Genomic DNA, 14,848 nt, shown 5'->3' with positions numbered 1-14,848 from the left:
GCCTTGGCTCCAGGTGAAAAATGAATTTCGAGGCCTGCCCTTGAGGCTGTGCAGTGTCATTTTTTTAACGCAGATTCCGGGGGGGGGGGGGGGGGGCAGGGGGTTGGGACCCGGTGGGGGTGGGGTGCTGACATGGGATCTGGAATAACCCGAGATCTTCTGAGTTGTCACCCCTCACGGGGCATCTGCCTTAATATAAACGTGCCAGGGGCTCTAGGTCGCCCACCCCCTAATGAGATTACCGAGTGCTGCTGCCTGGTGAGTCTGAGCTGCGCCTTCACGGACGGTGGGAAGTCACCCAGAAGCCATTATGAGAGGAGCATGTCAGGAGAGGGCATTATTGCTGTATCTGGGCTTCGGTGATTCCTTCTGTTCTCGTCCGCTAGTTTCTCCTGGATTTTCGCAATTCATTTGTTCTTGTTATAAAATACATATTTTCCTTAACAAAAAAATTGTAAGGCACTTCTGACGAACTAGGCAGCTGTTCTAAGTCTTTTGCAAATAGTGACCCATTTAATTTAATCCCAGTGCAGTCCTGTGAGGCGCTGCTGAAACAGGTTAGGCGCCCAGGGCTCCGGGCACAGGTCATGGGGCAAAGACCCAGCGACGTGGCCTGAGGGCCACATAGAACGACTGGTCCCCCACCTCTTCCACCTTCCCCAGCGGGAAATACTTCCCAGAGGAAATACGCCCCTCTGAGTGTTTCCTGATTGTGGGGCGTAGTTTTGTGGTTCTATATAGAACGTGTAGGAAGTTCTATACAGAAAGTATAGAAGCTTTAGAGCGTGTTTAACCAATTTCCCGCCATTTGAATTAGTAACATTTTTTTAATGGCTCTGCATGTATACTTCTGCACCCTGGTCCTCCTCCTCCTTCACACAGTTCTCATTTTTAGTGCCATGTTTTTCCTTTTGACAAATTTACTGGGCTTTGAGAAGGACTCAAAATTCCCCTAGGCACGCCCACAGGCACTGCCGTGTCCTCTGTGCACACTTCGGGGTTAGGGGGGTTGCTTTGGCGGATGGAGGTCGGTAATAACAGCTTAGGGCAGTGTGTGGTGGCAGAGATGCAGTGACCGGGGGTGTGGGGGCCAGGTTCAGGATGGGGTCCGGTGAATGAGCCCACAGTTTGCATGTTACATATTACAATTAATTATTTAAGCCGTCTTTAGTAAACCACGAAGCTGACATTATTCTTTATCATTAAATAACAGAATGATACTAATGCTATCATGTATGAATTACTTAAGTCGCCTTACTCAGTATTAACTGACTAACATCAGATGTCAGAGGAACGAAGATGTTACACAACGCCAACCGTTTTCCATCGGGATTCTCTTCCTCCTGTTTTCCTGAGAGCTTGAGGATATGTTTGTACCATCCGTTCCTGCAGCTCCATAATCTGAAGTTTGACAGTGTTTGCCAAATTTTCCTTAATTTTTCTTTTTTAAAGTTTATTTATTTATTTTGAGAGAGCGAGCACAAGTGGGGGAAGGAGGGAGAGAGAGTGAGAGAGAGAGAGAGAGAGAGAGAGAGAGAGGGAGAGAGAATCCCTCGCAGGCTCTGCGCTCTCAGCACAGAGCATGAAGCAGGGCTCGAACTCTCAAACCATGAGACTATGACCTGAGCGGAAACCAAGAGTCTGACCCTTAACCCACTGGGCCACCCAGGCGCTCCTGTCAAATTTTACTTTATAATAGAAGGCCACAGGAGACAGCCATACTGGCTTGAATACCATCCCCTCCTCCCCCACCTTTATGTCTGCGGGGACCTCAGAATGTGGCTGTGTTTGGACACAGGGTCTTTGCAGATGTGTTTAGTCCCATTGAGGTCATAGTGGATTAGGGGGCACCCTCAGTCCCATGAGTGCTATGCTTGGAGGAGAGGAGAGAGCACTGAGGGAGATGCTCTGGAGAGACCCGGGGAGAGGCAGAGACCGGTGTGGGGGGGGGGGGGGCTGCAAGCCAGGGAAGGCCCAACATGGTGGGGACCCTCCAGGGGTAAGGGCAAGGCAAAGAAGGATTCCTGAGACAGACAACCACACAGGGTCAGCCTCCTTGGGAGGAGAGAGGGTGGACAGGAGGAGGAGCCCACGCCCTCTCTGGAAGTGTAGACGCTTCCTTAGTAGACAGTGCTGAGTGTAGGGAGGTGAAGTACTCTGTGAAGCTGGTACCCTCATCGTGCCTGCTCCGGCCGAAGCAAGCCTCCTCTTCTGGCAGAGGCACCTCCTTCTCCCCCTCACCAGCTGTGGGGCCTTGAGAAAGCAACCTAAAGTCCCTGGACCTCAGCGGCGTCCTTATATGTAAACATGAACCTGTCTTGGGTTGTGGCAAGGATTAAATGTGATACACGCAGAGCCCTGGTGCGTGGTTGGTGTCCCGGAACGTTAGCACTTTTCGTTTGCCAAAGATATAAGCAGGGTTGCTGCATGTGCCCCATTTCCTGTTAACCCTGTAACTGCTACGTCATATCCCCCGCTCCCCCGACCTCCATCCAGGAAGGGCTGGAAGCCTGCAGGGTGAGGCTGAATCCATTCCTGTCCTCTCAGACTGTCTTCACATCCCCTTGTAGGTGGGGCAAGTAACCGTGCCCTGTCTACCCCCCCGCACAAGGAAGAAAAGACAGTAAGAGGAAGCAGAACTACGACGGGCATAGGAATGGTTATTGCTGGATGGGGGCTCAGCCAGAGCGCACCAGGAGGTGCGTGATGAAATCGGCAGGCCGCAGCAGATGACCCCCATCTACATTTTAGCCTAGTGTTAGCGCCCACAGCCTTCTGTTGATTGGATGCCTGGGAATGTTCCCAGGGACGGCAGACCTCAGGATGAGTGAGGGGTTTACTCATGGGGATGGGGGCCGTGATATGAAAACTTGTGTAAGGAAATAGACGTTAGAGAGGAACGGGAACCCTCCCATCCCCGCCCCTGTAGTGCCACACCACCTCTGTGTTTGGTCATGCAGATCATTGGGGTGGAAGAGTTTTGGGGAAGCATTGAATTTTAGCTTCTGCCATCTGCACAACAATGCTTGTTTTGCAGTTCATGAAATTGGACGTCAGAGAGGTCATTGTGGTTCCATGGCCCTTTCCCATAGTGGGGGAAGAATGTGCATTCTCCCTGTCCCTGTGCCCTGGCTCATGAGTTCACGGGCTTGGGGGCAGGGCCAAGTAGATTGGGGTGAGCAGCGCTCGGGCTGCCTGCTGCGTCCCACTGAAGGTTTGCATTTGCCAGTCTTTTTGCAGGAGCTGGCTGTGTGGGACTCCGGGTGCCCGGGGTCTCCACCTTCATCTGTCCCTTGGCAGGAGTCCGTGAGAATCAGGTGCGGTGTCTGACTGCCCCTCAGTGCGGGCAGGATGTCTGTCGTGCAGAGAAAACGATTGGGATGCAGCTCATTGGTGCTTTTGGACCTGTAACCAGGACCTGTTCCGGTATTCCGGTACCTGGAGAAGAATATCCACAAGTTGTAGTGTGAGATGCTGATTCAAAAGCAAAAAAAAAAAAAAGAAAACAAGCAAAACATCGGTATTTTTTATTGATTGTATTAAAAGTGTATGCTCATTGAAAAATAATCTCAACCACTACAGAATTTTAAAAGGAGGAAGTGACCTTTTCCTATAATGTCATCACCGTCCTTTGGCAGAGAACATTAATGGAAGGAGTCAGAAAACATGGGTTTGGAATCCTAGCTTGACCATTTCAGTTTCCAAAGGTCCCACGCGAGGGAAAAGTCCTGCCACCCCTGTGTGCCATCATGAGAATCTGGGGAGATACTTGATGAAGTCATGTCTGAGGCCGTCACTGGTGCTGGGTGGGTTCAGTTATATTCTTTGTCCTCATTGCCACCCCTGTGCTTCTGATCTTCTAGGAACCCAGACCCTGGGAGAGCAGGGTGTCCAGAAAACTCCTGTGTTCTCTGATCTGTTGCTGGCTGCACAGCCGAGCTGCTGTCCCGGCCCCAGCTCTGCTCTCTCTGCTTGCTGGTGTTGGCCAGCTCGGCTTTCCTGCCCAGGTTAGTCAAGGACACGGAGCAGCAGACATCCAGCTGGGAGTGTCTGTGGTGTCCCAAGACCTGGGCCTGCCTCTGGCCTCGGGTGTGTCCTCCCAAGGGTTCTAGAGAAAGTCAGGCAAGTTCAGACAGAATACATGCTCCTCCTTGCAAACTCTCGAAATGCCGGTGACATACATTGTCTCCCTTTCATTCATTGACCTGCACTACCTGTGTATATACGGCACCGCGAATTAACCGAAGGAAGCGCTTTCTCATCCTTAACTAATTTGGGAAATGGTTAGAAAGGAGACCGCTTTTAATTTCTGGAAGCATAGGGAATATGTTTATCATTCCAGAGCATTCTTGGCTGCAGAGAAATGACGGTGGTTAATGTTCATGTATTGAGCTGCCGGAGGGCGGTGTGTGTGTGTGTGTGTGTGTGTGTGTGGTAATATTAGCTAGTATTTATTGAGTGCTTTCTGTGTGTGAGGGACCCTCCGTGCATTTTGCATGGATTATCCCACTTTATCCTCCCAGTGGCCCTGTGAAGTAAGGACAGTTGTTAATTTCTGAGGAGGAAGGCAGACCTTCAGAATGCTAAATAAGCCTCCTGGGGGGCACAGTGAATAATGGAAGCAGAATGCAAACAAAGCCTGGGTCTCCAAAAACCACATTTCCCTTCCAGAATCTTCGTGCATCTCTCTGCTCCACTCTAGGAATCGGTGATTCATCATTGTCCACTTTTCTTTTGGAATCCTTCTGCCGTTTTTTTCCTTTTTAAAAACAATTTTTTTTCAATGTTTATGTATTTTTGAGAGACACAGAGAGACACAGTGTGAGTAGGGAAGGGCAGAGAGAGAGGGAAACACAGAATCCAAAGCAGGCTCTGCGCTCTGAGCTGTCAGCACAGAGCCTGATGCGGGACTTGAACCCATGCACCGTGAGATCATGAACTGAGCCCAAGTCAGACGCCCAACCGACTGAGCCACCCAGGTGCCCCCCTGCTGTCTCTTCCCTAAAACAGTCTCCATCATTCTGGCCAGGCTCTGTAACTAGTGCAGGGAGTGAATATCCAGTGTGAACGTTAATTGAGCATTTGCTTGCTGCCGAGCATCTGCAGCATTGGGTTCTGGGAGATTGAGAATTTAAGGATGAGATAGTTGCTGTCCAATGTCACTTGCACATTGTAATGGAGGATGCTCAGGGCTACAGGGAAATGACAGCAGTTCAGCGTGGGGCCAGGGAGACGGAGAGAATAAGGCCTGCATACTTTCAGAGCGTCCCAGTTCTGCATATTGGGTGGCTGGGCAGAGCGGATGGGCCAGAGGAGATGACAGGCTTGGAACTTTGAAATCCATATGGTGTCTGTCACCATACTGTGGGAACACTGGGGGAGTGGCAACAGTGGATTCAGCTGTGAGTCACAAAGAGATGATGGGAAAACGGGGAAGGCTGCACAGAGGAGGGAAAGGGCTTTGCAGGATGAGTAGAAGTTCACCGAGAGGGCTGAACAGTTAGAGGCACAGCAGGAGCAGACACCCAGAAGACGGTCGGCAAGTGACGTGTCCAGTGTGGCCAGAGTGCAGAGGTGGTTACAGCTGAGGCTGCAAGTGTAAGAGCTTGGACCGTGGGGCTTTAGTCGTGGTTCACCTTATTACCCCTGTGTTATGGGTGTTGTGGTTTCGTCACCTGTATGACGGGACGGGCCGGTACCTGCCTGTTAGGGACATTGAGTGCATGCTGCCCCTGACCCAAGCCCTGTACTGTTAGCTGTGGGAATCACCTCTGGCCTGGTTTAGAGGCTGTTGACTAATCCCGCAGGTTTGAGACAGGGAGGTGATGTGATGAGATGTGTTGGGTGACCCTGTCCCTCCCGAAAGGAAGGTCTTCTGCTGGCATATGCCCGGGCGCTGCGGTGCTCTCGCTGTGTGCGTCTCTTCCGACGTGACCCTCTGGGTGCCTGTGGGCCTACAGGAGAGGGAGCAGGAACGCTGAGCTGTGTTGAGCCTGCCGAGTGCCCCGGGTGCTGGTGAACAGAGCACTGGGTTCCAGTCATGGTCACATCTTTCCGTCAGCTCGCCAAGAGACTGTGGAAAGCCCCACGTGGTCCCCTCCTCCACCATCCGAATCCAGTTCTCCTCCAGTGTTAGCACTGGTGGCAGCCAGGGGGTCCATTGAGGCTGGTGCTCCTCGGGGCCCGGCTGCAGGATTGCAAGAGGTGTGGCCAAGGGGGGCCAGTAACGAGAGCTCAGTACCCTGTGCCTTTTCTTTTCTCCTTTTCCGTTTCCTTCCTGTCCTCTAAAGCACCCTCCAGTTTCAGAATTTAGAGTGCATATATTCCTTTTCTAAGTTCCAGGTTCTGCTTGTTCTAGTTCGGGGGCCCCGGGCAAGCCGCCCTGGTGGACCCTAACTGCCGCCTGCAGAATACACCTCAGAACAACTTCCCAGGGGTGGGTGAGGACAGCCCTAGCCTCTGGGTGTCAGGAGCCCTGTAGGGGCGGGCCCAGAGGGGGTCGGGGAGGGCAGGTCATGGTCTCCAGCTCACACTACTCACCTCAGGCTGCACGCTCACTCCCGGAACGGGGCTTCTCCAGTGACTCCTGCAGCACCCCTGCGTCAGTACCCACCGCGGGACCTGTGGAGCAGACCCCAGCCCAGGCCTGCTGACCGGCATTGCCGTGCGTCCGTCTGTGTGTGGACCTTGGCGATCTGTACTGGAACAGGCCCCCAGGCGATAGTTAGAGACACTCAGGTGTGAGGCCCCCTGGGCCAGAGAGGCCTTTGGTGTTCCTGGGTAGATAGGGATAATTCACACACACCCCCCGCCCCCACCAAACAGCAGTGTGTGTGTGTGCGTGCATGCGTGTGTGTGTGTGTGTGTGTGTGTGAGAGAGAGAGAGAGAGAGACATCACCATGAATGCCGGAACGCCACCCAGTTCCCACGGAGCTCTGGCCACTTGAGGTCCCTGTCAGGCTTCTTTCCTGGACTACTGCTCTGACATGTTTTTGGTGAATTTTGATTTCTGCTGCTTCTTCATTGCACCTGTTTGCTTTCCTCCCCTCCCTCCCTTCTCCTGTCTTTCCCTAGATAGCCTCCGTGTTGCCCATATACTCCCTGCGGCTCCTGACCCCGTAATGCTGGTGACAGGGGACACGGTGGAGTTCGCCTTCTGATGGGAGGAGGAGGGTGGCAAGAGTGCGAGCCCGGGAAGACTGACACCGCCTGGCGCATTCGGGGGACGGCACAGCAGCGTGGACTTTGCGTGCCCTGCACCCAGCCTGTTGGATTTCTGTTCCGTGGTCTCTTCCTCCTGCCCCACCCCCTCCACGTTGGGTTTTGCCCACGGCCCCAGGGACAAGGTAGATGGCCCGAGTTTACTTAGTGACATGTGCCTGTGTGGCTTGAAGTAAGACCGGTTTCTGTGAAAGTCAGAAGTGCATTCCAGAGTCACAGCGTGACCTCCCCGGAAGCCCAGCTAATCCAGGTTTTAAAGAGCAGTTGGAACAAAGGTGGTGATTATGGGATGTGGGGGATGTGAGGTGTGGGAAAGGGCAGGTACGGCAGGGTCGCCTGGTGGGAAGCTCTGTGTTGAGGAATCAAGCTGATGGCCCCAGAATGTGACCCAGATGCTAAAGGGAGGCGGTGGGGGGCTTGTCGCAGGGGTGGACCCACGGGACCGTGCGGCTGATGGTCCTGGGCTGCACTCCACCCCTTGTGAGCTGTGTGACATTGGGCAAGGGGCCTGCTCTCCCCACTTCTCCCCACTTCTGTAATTTTGGGATAGGAGCCCTGACCCTCTGGTTGTGATCATTAATGGGGATTAAATGGGGGGAATTAGAAGGGATCTCTTCTGTGCTTGGCAATTAGTAAATGCTGTTTCTCATTTCTGCCTTATTTTGAGCATTGCCCCTTGCCCCTTCGCTGAGCATCTTTTTCCTTCTCAATTTACATACCTCTCAGGGACCCTGTGAGCCCTCCACACAGACAGCCGCAGTCCCGCGTGGGGCTCCCCGATGGTTCAGGGCGCGTGGACAACAGTTCGTTGGGCTAGTCCTTGAACGGGTGGTTTCTCACTGACCCATTTTCTTTAGTGAGATGTGAAACTCTTTGCAGGCGGGCCCTGTGTGGGATCGTGGTCTCCTTCAAAGTTACTTTCTGGGAGAATATGCACGCTCTGGAACTTTTCTAATATGGTGAGCCTTCAAGGGCAGGTCCTGCTGTTCTGTGAACTGCCTGCTCCACTCATGGCTCAGTGGCTCGGGTCCAGGGCACCGTGCCCCCTTTGTTCATGAGGATTTGATGACATTTGGGTCTTTGTTGACCTTTCCCTGAGGGATTTTGTGGGCAAGGGCAAAAAAAGGAAGTGAGGGAAACACACACTCACTCACTCACTCACTCACTCACTCCCAGGCCTGAAGTTTTGTTATTTGTGGCAGGAGCACGTTCATGACTTTTCTCAGCTCATCTCAGTATCTGAATCACCTTCAAGCTGTAGAGGAGGTGGCTGGGAGCTGAGCAGGCAGAAGGCTTTCTTTTATTGAGGACCTGCTGGGTGAAAGGGGCTTCAACGGGCCAACTGATTCACCCCTGGCTCTGCGAGGCAGGGCGCATCTCGTGGACGTGGCTGTGGGTTCAGGAGGTGAAGCCGCACAGGAGGTGTTGGGTCTGTTTGTCTGTAGAGCTCCGGTCACCACTTGGTGTGGCCTCCCCTCCCCTGTAGGGTCTGTAGGACCTGCGTGCTCCTGGCTCTGCCCACGGGTTTCTCCGGGAGCACTCCTCCTCTCACCTGTGGGTGGGGAGAGGCAGTCGGGACTCATCTGGTTTTGGGGACACTACCTCCCCGTTCCCGTCATGGTGGCCCTGAGCCAGCCGGGGATGATGTGACACCTCCAGGCCACAGTCGGACGCGCCACCACTCTGGAGAGGCGTGTCCTGGGCAATGTGGGCCACTTCCCGCTGGAAAAATAGCGAGGACTGGCATTCCCTGACCAACCGGTCACTGGCCAGGGCCTTTCTGTTCAGAGTCTGGCTGTGGATGTTGTCAGTGCCTGGGGAATCTCTGTGCGTTGACCTTTCCAACAACTAGCTCCTGCTTCCCCATCTCTGTCTTCTGGAACCCTCTTATCCTGTCACCTTGCCCCCAGGCTTTCCTACCACATAACCCTTCTGTGGCAGGACAACCTAGTGGTCAAACAGAAAGGCTCTGGAGGCAGACTGCGTGGGCTCATATCTCAGCCCCCTTTCTGCCTACCTGTCCTCTTTGGAAAATGGGTTCACAAGGCACAGCATTGTTGAGGTGACAAGACTTACTGCAGCCAGTGCCCTCGAACAAGCATTCGGGAGATGTGGTTCTCACCTGCTCTGCCAGGCCTCTGGTCATGCCGCCTTCTGCTGACTGTGCCCCGTGCCTGCTGAGTTTAGAAGCTACTCCTCTCCCAGGCGCTGTGTGTCCAGCCCACCTTCATACTTGAGATTGCTTCTTATCCAGCACCCCACAGGGTCCTCGCTGAGCAACTCTGGGCCAGTCACTCTGTCTCTCTGGGCCTCATTTCTCAGCTGTTCAGTGAGGGAATTGGACCTGATTATTCCAAGGTTTCTTATGCTCTGATATGCAAGGGGCTCTCACATTCAGTGTGCCCCAGCCTCTCTTTCTCTGCCCTGGCTCCTGCCACCCCACCATCACAACCCGGACACCAGCCGGTGTGTTCAATTATGGACATGTACTGTCTCCACGTCTCTGGATCTCTTGGGATAGCCTGGAAGCTCCCTGAAGGCAGGGATACTATCTTCCTTGACTGACATGATTTCCAGCATTATTTCAGCCAACACTTATTTTTCTTTTAAAGTTTATTTATTTTTGAGAGAGACAGAGATAGAATACGAGTGGGTTAGGGGCAGAGAGAGAGGGACACACAGAATCCAAAGCAGGCTCCAGGCTCTGAGATGTCAGCACAGAGCCCGACGTGAGGCTCGAACTCACAAGCTGTGAGATCATGACCTGAGCTGAAGTCGGAGGCTCAACCGACTGAGCCACCCAGGCGCCCCCTTATTATTTTTTTTAATGTTTTTATTTATTTTTTGAGAGAGAGAGCGAGTGAGCAAGAGACTGAACATAAGTGAGGGAGGGGCAGAGAGAGAGAGGGAGACCCAGAATCCCAGGCAGGATCCAGGATCCGAGCTGTCAGCACAGAGCCCATGTGGGGCTCAAACTCATGAAACACAAGATTATGACCTGAGGCGAAGTCCGACGCTTAACCGACTGAGCCACCCAGGTCTCCTTGCAGCCAACACTTATTAAGCACATGTTGAGTTCCCAAGTGCTGTGCGGGACTTCTGGAGCCTGGCCGAACCCAAATGCCAGTATTTTTAAGACTGGCTCTAATCAGTGTCCATTAGAGCTGTGAGCGGGGCTCTGTTACAAATGCGTGATGGTACGTGGCCGTGGAAGGGCTCGTTCTGTGTGGGCTCCCTTGCCCCTCCTGTGTAAGCCCAGGGTGTCTGGCACAGGATCATCAGACTGTTATGAACATTAGTGAATGGGGCCGGGTTCGCTTTGCATCTCTCAAGCCTAACTGGTGAGAAGAGCAGCCACATACTGGTTTATTGGGCTGTTGAGGGTGAAGCTGATGCTCCGTGTGACTTGTGAACCCGCGGTGGGCAGCTGTGTGTGCTGAGTACCTTATATACAGTCTCTCATCCACGTAAGAACCCAAGAGGACACGCATTTTGATTCTTTATTTTTATTAGACAAGGAAACACTTAAAAGTTTTTTTAATGTTTATTTATTTTTGAGAGAGAGAGAGGGAGATACAGAATGCAAGCCAGGGAGTGGCAGAGAGAGAGGGAGAAAGAATCTGAAGCAGGCTGCAGGCTCTGAGCTGTCAGCACAGAGCCCAATGTGGGGCTTGAACCCACCAACCGTGAGATCATGACCTGAGCTGAAGTCGGATGTGTAACCTACTGAGCCACCCAGGTGCCCCGACAAGGAAACTTCTAAAGAACTTAAGGGGTGTGCCCACGGCTAGTGACTGAGCGCAGCATTGCGATTCATACCCCCGAAGCCCGCCTCATCGCCCCCATCCTCTGAGTGATGAATCCGGTGTGTGCAGGGGGGGAGCGTGTGCCGGAAGGCGTGGGGATTCCAAAGCAGCCGATCCGCGTCTTCCCAGCACACGGGGAGGAGAAACTGAAATGAAGCAAAAACAGAGACTGTCAGCGAGAGGACGGCGGCCGCTTTCCCCGGGAACAAATCTCCTTGATTTATCTCTCCAGGTTGGACAGGCCCCAGTTCTCGGGGATCACAGAGACATAATGTGAACACGGCCAGAGAAATTGCTGCCTCTCCCTTCGTCAGTAAAAGAGAACGGAGACACCTCTTCTGTGGCACCCGTGTTGAGGAAATCTTGCCTCCCGCGCCTGGGACAGATGCTGGGGCGCGCCCAGAGTGGGGGAACCTTCCTGACTGGACCCTCCCAGCCGAGAACCCCTCTGTTACTGCTCTGGCCAGAGCCGTGCCCGAGGCTGGCTTCCAGAGGCGCCAGAGTCAACATCTGCTGACTCTTGCGTGACAGGACTACTCACTGTTGCAGAGAGAAGAGAGAGGACAGAGAGAGAAAGCACACCCTCAGAGTCCGGGGGCCCAGCCACAGAAAGGGGACGGCACGCGGCCAGGCACACCACGGACACGTCCCCTGGCTCCCACCACGCTTCTCTCGCATGCGGGTGCCAGGGACCACTTGACCTGCGCACTTGATCTGTGCCCTGTACCCCCGCTCACCATTCTGAGCCAACCCAGGGCACCTGGACTCTTGCAGCTACCAGAGCATCCTCCCGTGGATCCCGTATTTAAGGGCTGCTGGTTACGAAGTTTCCCCCCCCGCCCCCCCCCCCCCCCAGCCCCGCTGTTGTGTAGGAAATAGAGGCAGCCTGTTTCTAGTTTTTCTTCAGAATGCTCACTGTAGGGGGCCAGCTGGTGGAACTAGGGAGGGTCAAGAAGGAAATGACACGTGTGGGCCGGGAGGCACAGGGGGAGACTCTGCCAAGAGAATGGGGCTGGGAGCTGTATTTTCTTGTGGGGCAATTCCAGGCCGGATTCTGAATTCTGTGTCACCAGGCCGGAAGACGGTTATTTGCCAAGTGCTCCCCTCGGTGCCCTCAGGGGCAGGGCCAGGGGCAGCTGGAAGCAGCGGGCCGTGACCGTGTGGAGGGGTAGGGAAGGTCGGCAGGTGCCGGGTCCCAGGCCTGGAGGGCCGTTCCCAAGCCAGAGGCCTGCCAACAGCGTACTTTCTCGGGAGACATTAAAGAAAAGTTAACCACCATTTTGTTGGGCCTTGACAGGCATTAGAAAGTCCGTCTATCGTGATTCCCCAGGCGGCCTGGCTGGTGTTCGCACACCGCATGTGGGTGTGCAGCCGGCACCTGGGTGAATGCAAGGCCACCCGCGTTTCTGGAGCCAGTCCTGACGCCTTCCGGTCACTAACTGTCCCTTCCCCCTCACTCAGGATCACCTTGTCCTGACTTCTCACAGCATAGATTACTTTAACCTGTTACATAAGTAACACCGTAGGGCTCTCCCTGGTGTCTGGCTTCTTTCACTCAGACTTATGTTTGTGGCTCGTTCTCGTTGCTCTGTAACAATGTAACAGTGTAGCATTCCTCTGTGTGTGTGTGTGTGTGTGTGTGTGTGTGTGTGTGTGTGTTTAATTTTTTTTTTAATGTTTATTTATTTTTGAGAGAGAGCGAGCGAGAGAGACAGAGCGTGAGCAGGGGAGGGGCAGAGAGAGAGGGAGACACAGAATCGGAAGCAGCCTCCAGGCTCTGAGCTGTCAGCGCAGAGCCCGATGCGGGGCTCAGTCTTACGAACCATGAGATCATGACCTGAGCTGAATCCAAGAGATGGACATCTGATGGACTGAGCCACCCAGGCGCCCCACGACATTTTTCAGTGACGGGTACACATTTCTGTGAGTCTGTAAATGGGTGTGGAACTGCTGGGTCACAGGGCACATACACGCTCAGGTTTAGTGGATAATGCCAAACCAGTTTCCCAGATCATCTGTCCACCAGCTTGCGCGAGAATTCCAGTGGCCCAGGGGAAACCAGTCCTGGGTATTGACCGTCTTTTTTTATTTTGGCCAATCAGTTACAGCAGAAGCAAATGCCTTGCAAAAAGATCGCATAGCGGAGCAAGCGGAAATGCTCCCCAAGAGGGAGACGTTACTGTTGGGTGACATGACAGGTTGCGCTGTGCCGTGCTGCGGGGTCTTGCCGGTGAAGCCCATGGCGGGGCAGGGCCACCTCCTCCGGGAGGGTCCACTGCTTGGCTGCAGTGGCACCCAGCAGACCCTGTAATAATTCTTCCCCAGGTGACAGAGCTTTAATGTACCTGTCCCCAACCAAACACACGTGGCTTCAGCCTTGCCCGTGGGCCTCTGTAAATATTTAACAGACCGTGTCCCTCCTTCTCTCCCCTGCCATTGACAGGGCCTGGTACCACAAGTCATTGCCCCCTCCTGCTGGACCCACAGGACCCCGGCCCTGACACTGCAGTGCCCCGCCTCTCCTGGCTGCTTCCTGGGGCCAGAGCTGAGCCTGGGGAGACCCAGGACAGGCTGCGTTTGACTAGCAGGAGGCCTCATCCATTTGCAGAATAAAATAATGGCTAATTGAACACTTAATATGTGCCCGGCAGTGTGCTAAGTACTTCATGGTGATTCTTTCTTTCTTTTTTTAAGTCTATTTATTTATTTTGAGAGGGAGAGAGAGAGAGAGAGAGAGAGAGAGGGAGAGAAGAAGTGGGGGAAGGGCAGAGAGAGAGAGTGGGGGACAGAGGATCCGAAGGGGACTCTGTGCTGACAACAGAGATGTGTAATTCACCCCATTTTACAGATGAGGAAACTAAGGGTTAAAACCATTTTCCCCAAGTAACATAGCTAGTAAGTTTATTAGTTTGACTTCAGACGTTAATGTTTTAACCACCAACCTGTATTTCTCTCTTAGAGTCTAATATTTAGATACTCAAACTTCCTTTTGAGCCCATCTTTCTCTTGGGCCTAAAAGCTATGTCAGGTGGGTTTAAATGGGACAAGGGGAGCTCACCCTGTGATCCCTGGTCACTGAAGAATGCTTAAAACAGAGGACGGATCCCTGTTGGCATGGTTGCTGTGAATCATAGTCCCCCCAAAGATGTTCATGCCGTAGTCCCTAGGACCTTACATGTCAAGAGAGACTTTGTAGACACGATTCAAGTGCAGGGCCATGGGCTGGACGATTATCTTGGGTCATCTGGGTGGGCCCCGTGTAACCACAGGGCTCCTTGAAAGTGGAAGAGGGAGGCCGAAGGGTCAGCGAAGGGGGTATACTGGTGGGAGCAGCGTCAGAGAGATGCTATGTTGCTGTATTTGGAGATGGAAGAAGGGAGCCCTGAGCTGAGGCATCCAAGAGCCACCTCTGGAAGCTGGAGAAAGCCAAGGAGAAAGGTTTTTCTTAGAGCCTCCACAAGAAAGAGCCCTGCCAGCACCTTGGTTTTAGCTTGGTGACACCCGGGTCAGACTTTTGACCTCCAAAACCATGAGATAACAAATTTGTGTTGTTTTATGCCACCAAGTGTTTGAACATTTGTTGCCGCAGGAACAAAACAGTTGCTGTTAATGACCATTGCTGTGATGGTCACGCTCTTGGGCTTTGGTGCCAGATGCCTGATTTCAAATCTCTGTTGTATGATTTTCTAGCTGTGTGACCTCGGGCAAGTTGTTTAACTTGTCTGGGCCTCAGGTTTCTCATCTCTCAAACTGGATAAGAATAGCCTCTTACAGATAAAGTTGCCATCGGGGTTAAATGAGGGTCCTACGCGCGTGAAAC

General features: G+C 53.2%; 1 long non-coding RNA gene across 5 annotated transcripts in view; it reads left to right on the top strand.

Annotated features, from left to right (window-relative positions):
- Nucleotides 1–14,848, top strand: part of LOC106976892 (uncharacterized) — a 368,177-nt gene that overhangs the window by 51,483 nt on the left and 301,846 nt on the right. The window lies entirely within an intron of this gene.

This window comes from Acinonyx jubatus, chromosome F2 (assembly GCF_027475565.1).
Source record: "Acinonyx jubatus isolate Ajub_Pintada_27869175 chromosome F2, VMU_Ajub_asm_v1.0, whole genome shotgun sequence".
Classification (NCBI taxonomy): domain Eukaryota; kingdom Metazoa; phylum Chordata; class Mammalia; order Carnivora; family Felidae; genus Acinonyx; species Acinonyx jubatus.
This window is presented reverse-complemented; position numbering and strand designations above follow the sequence as displayed.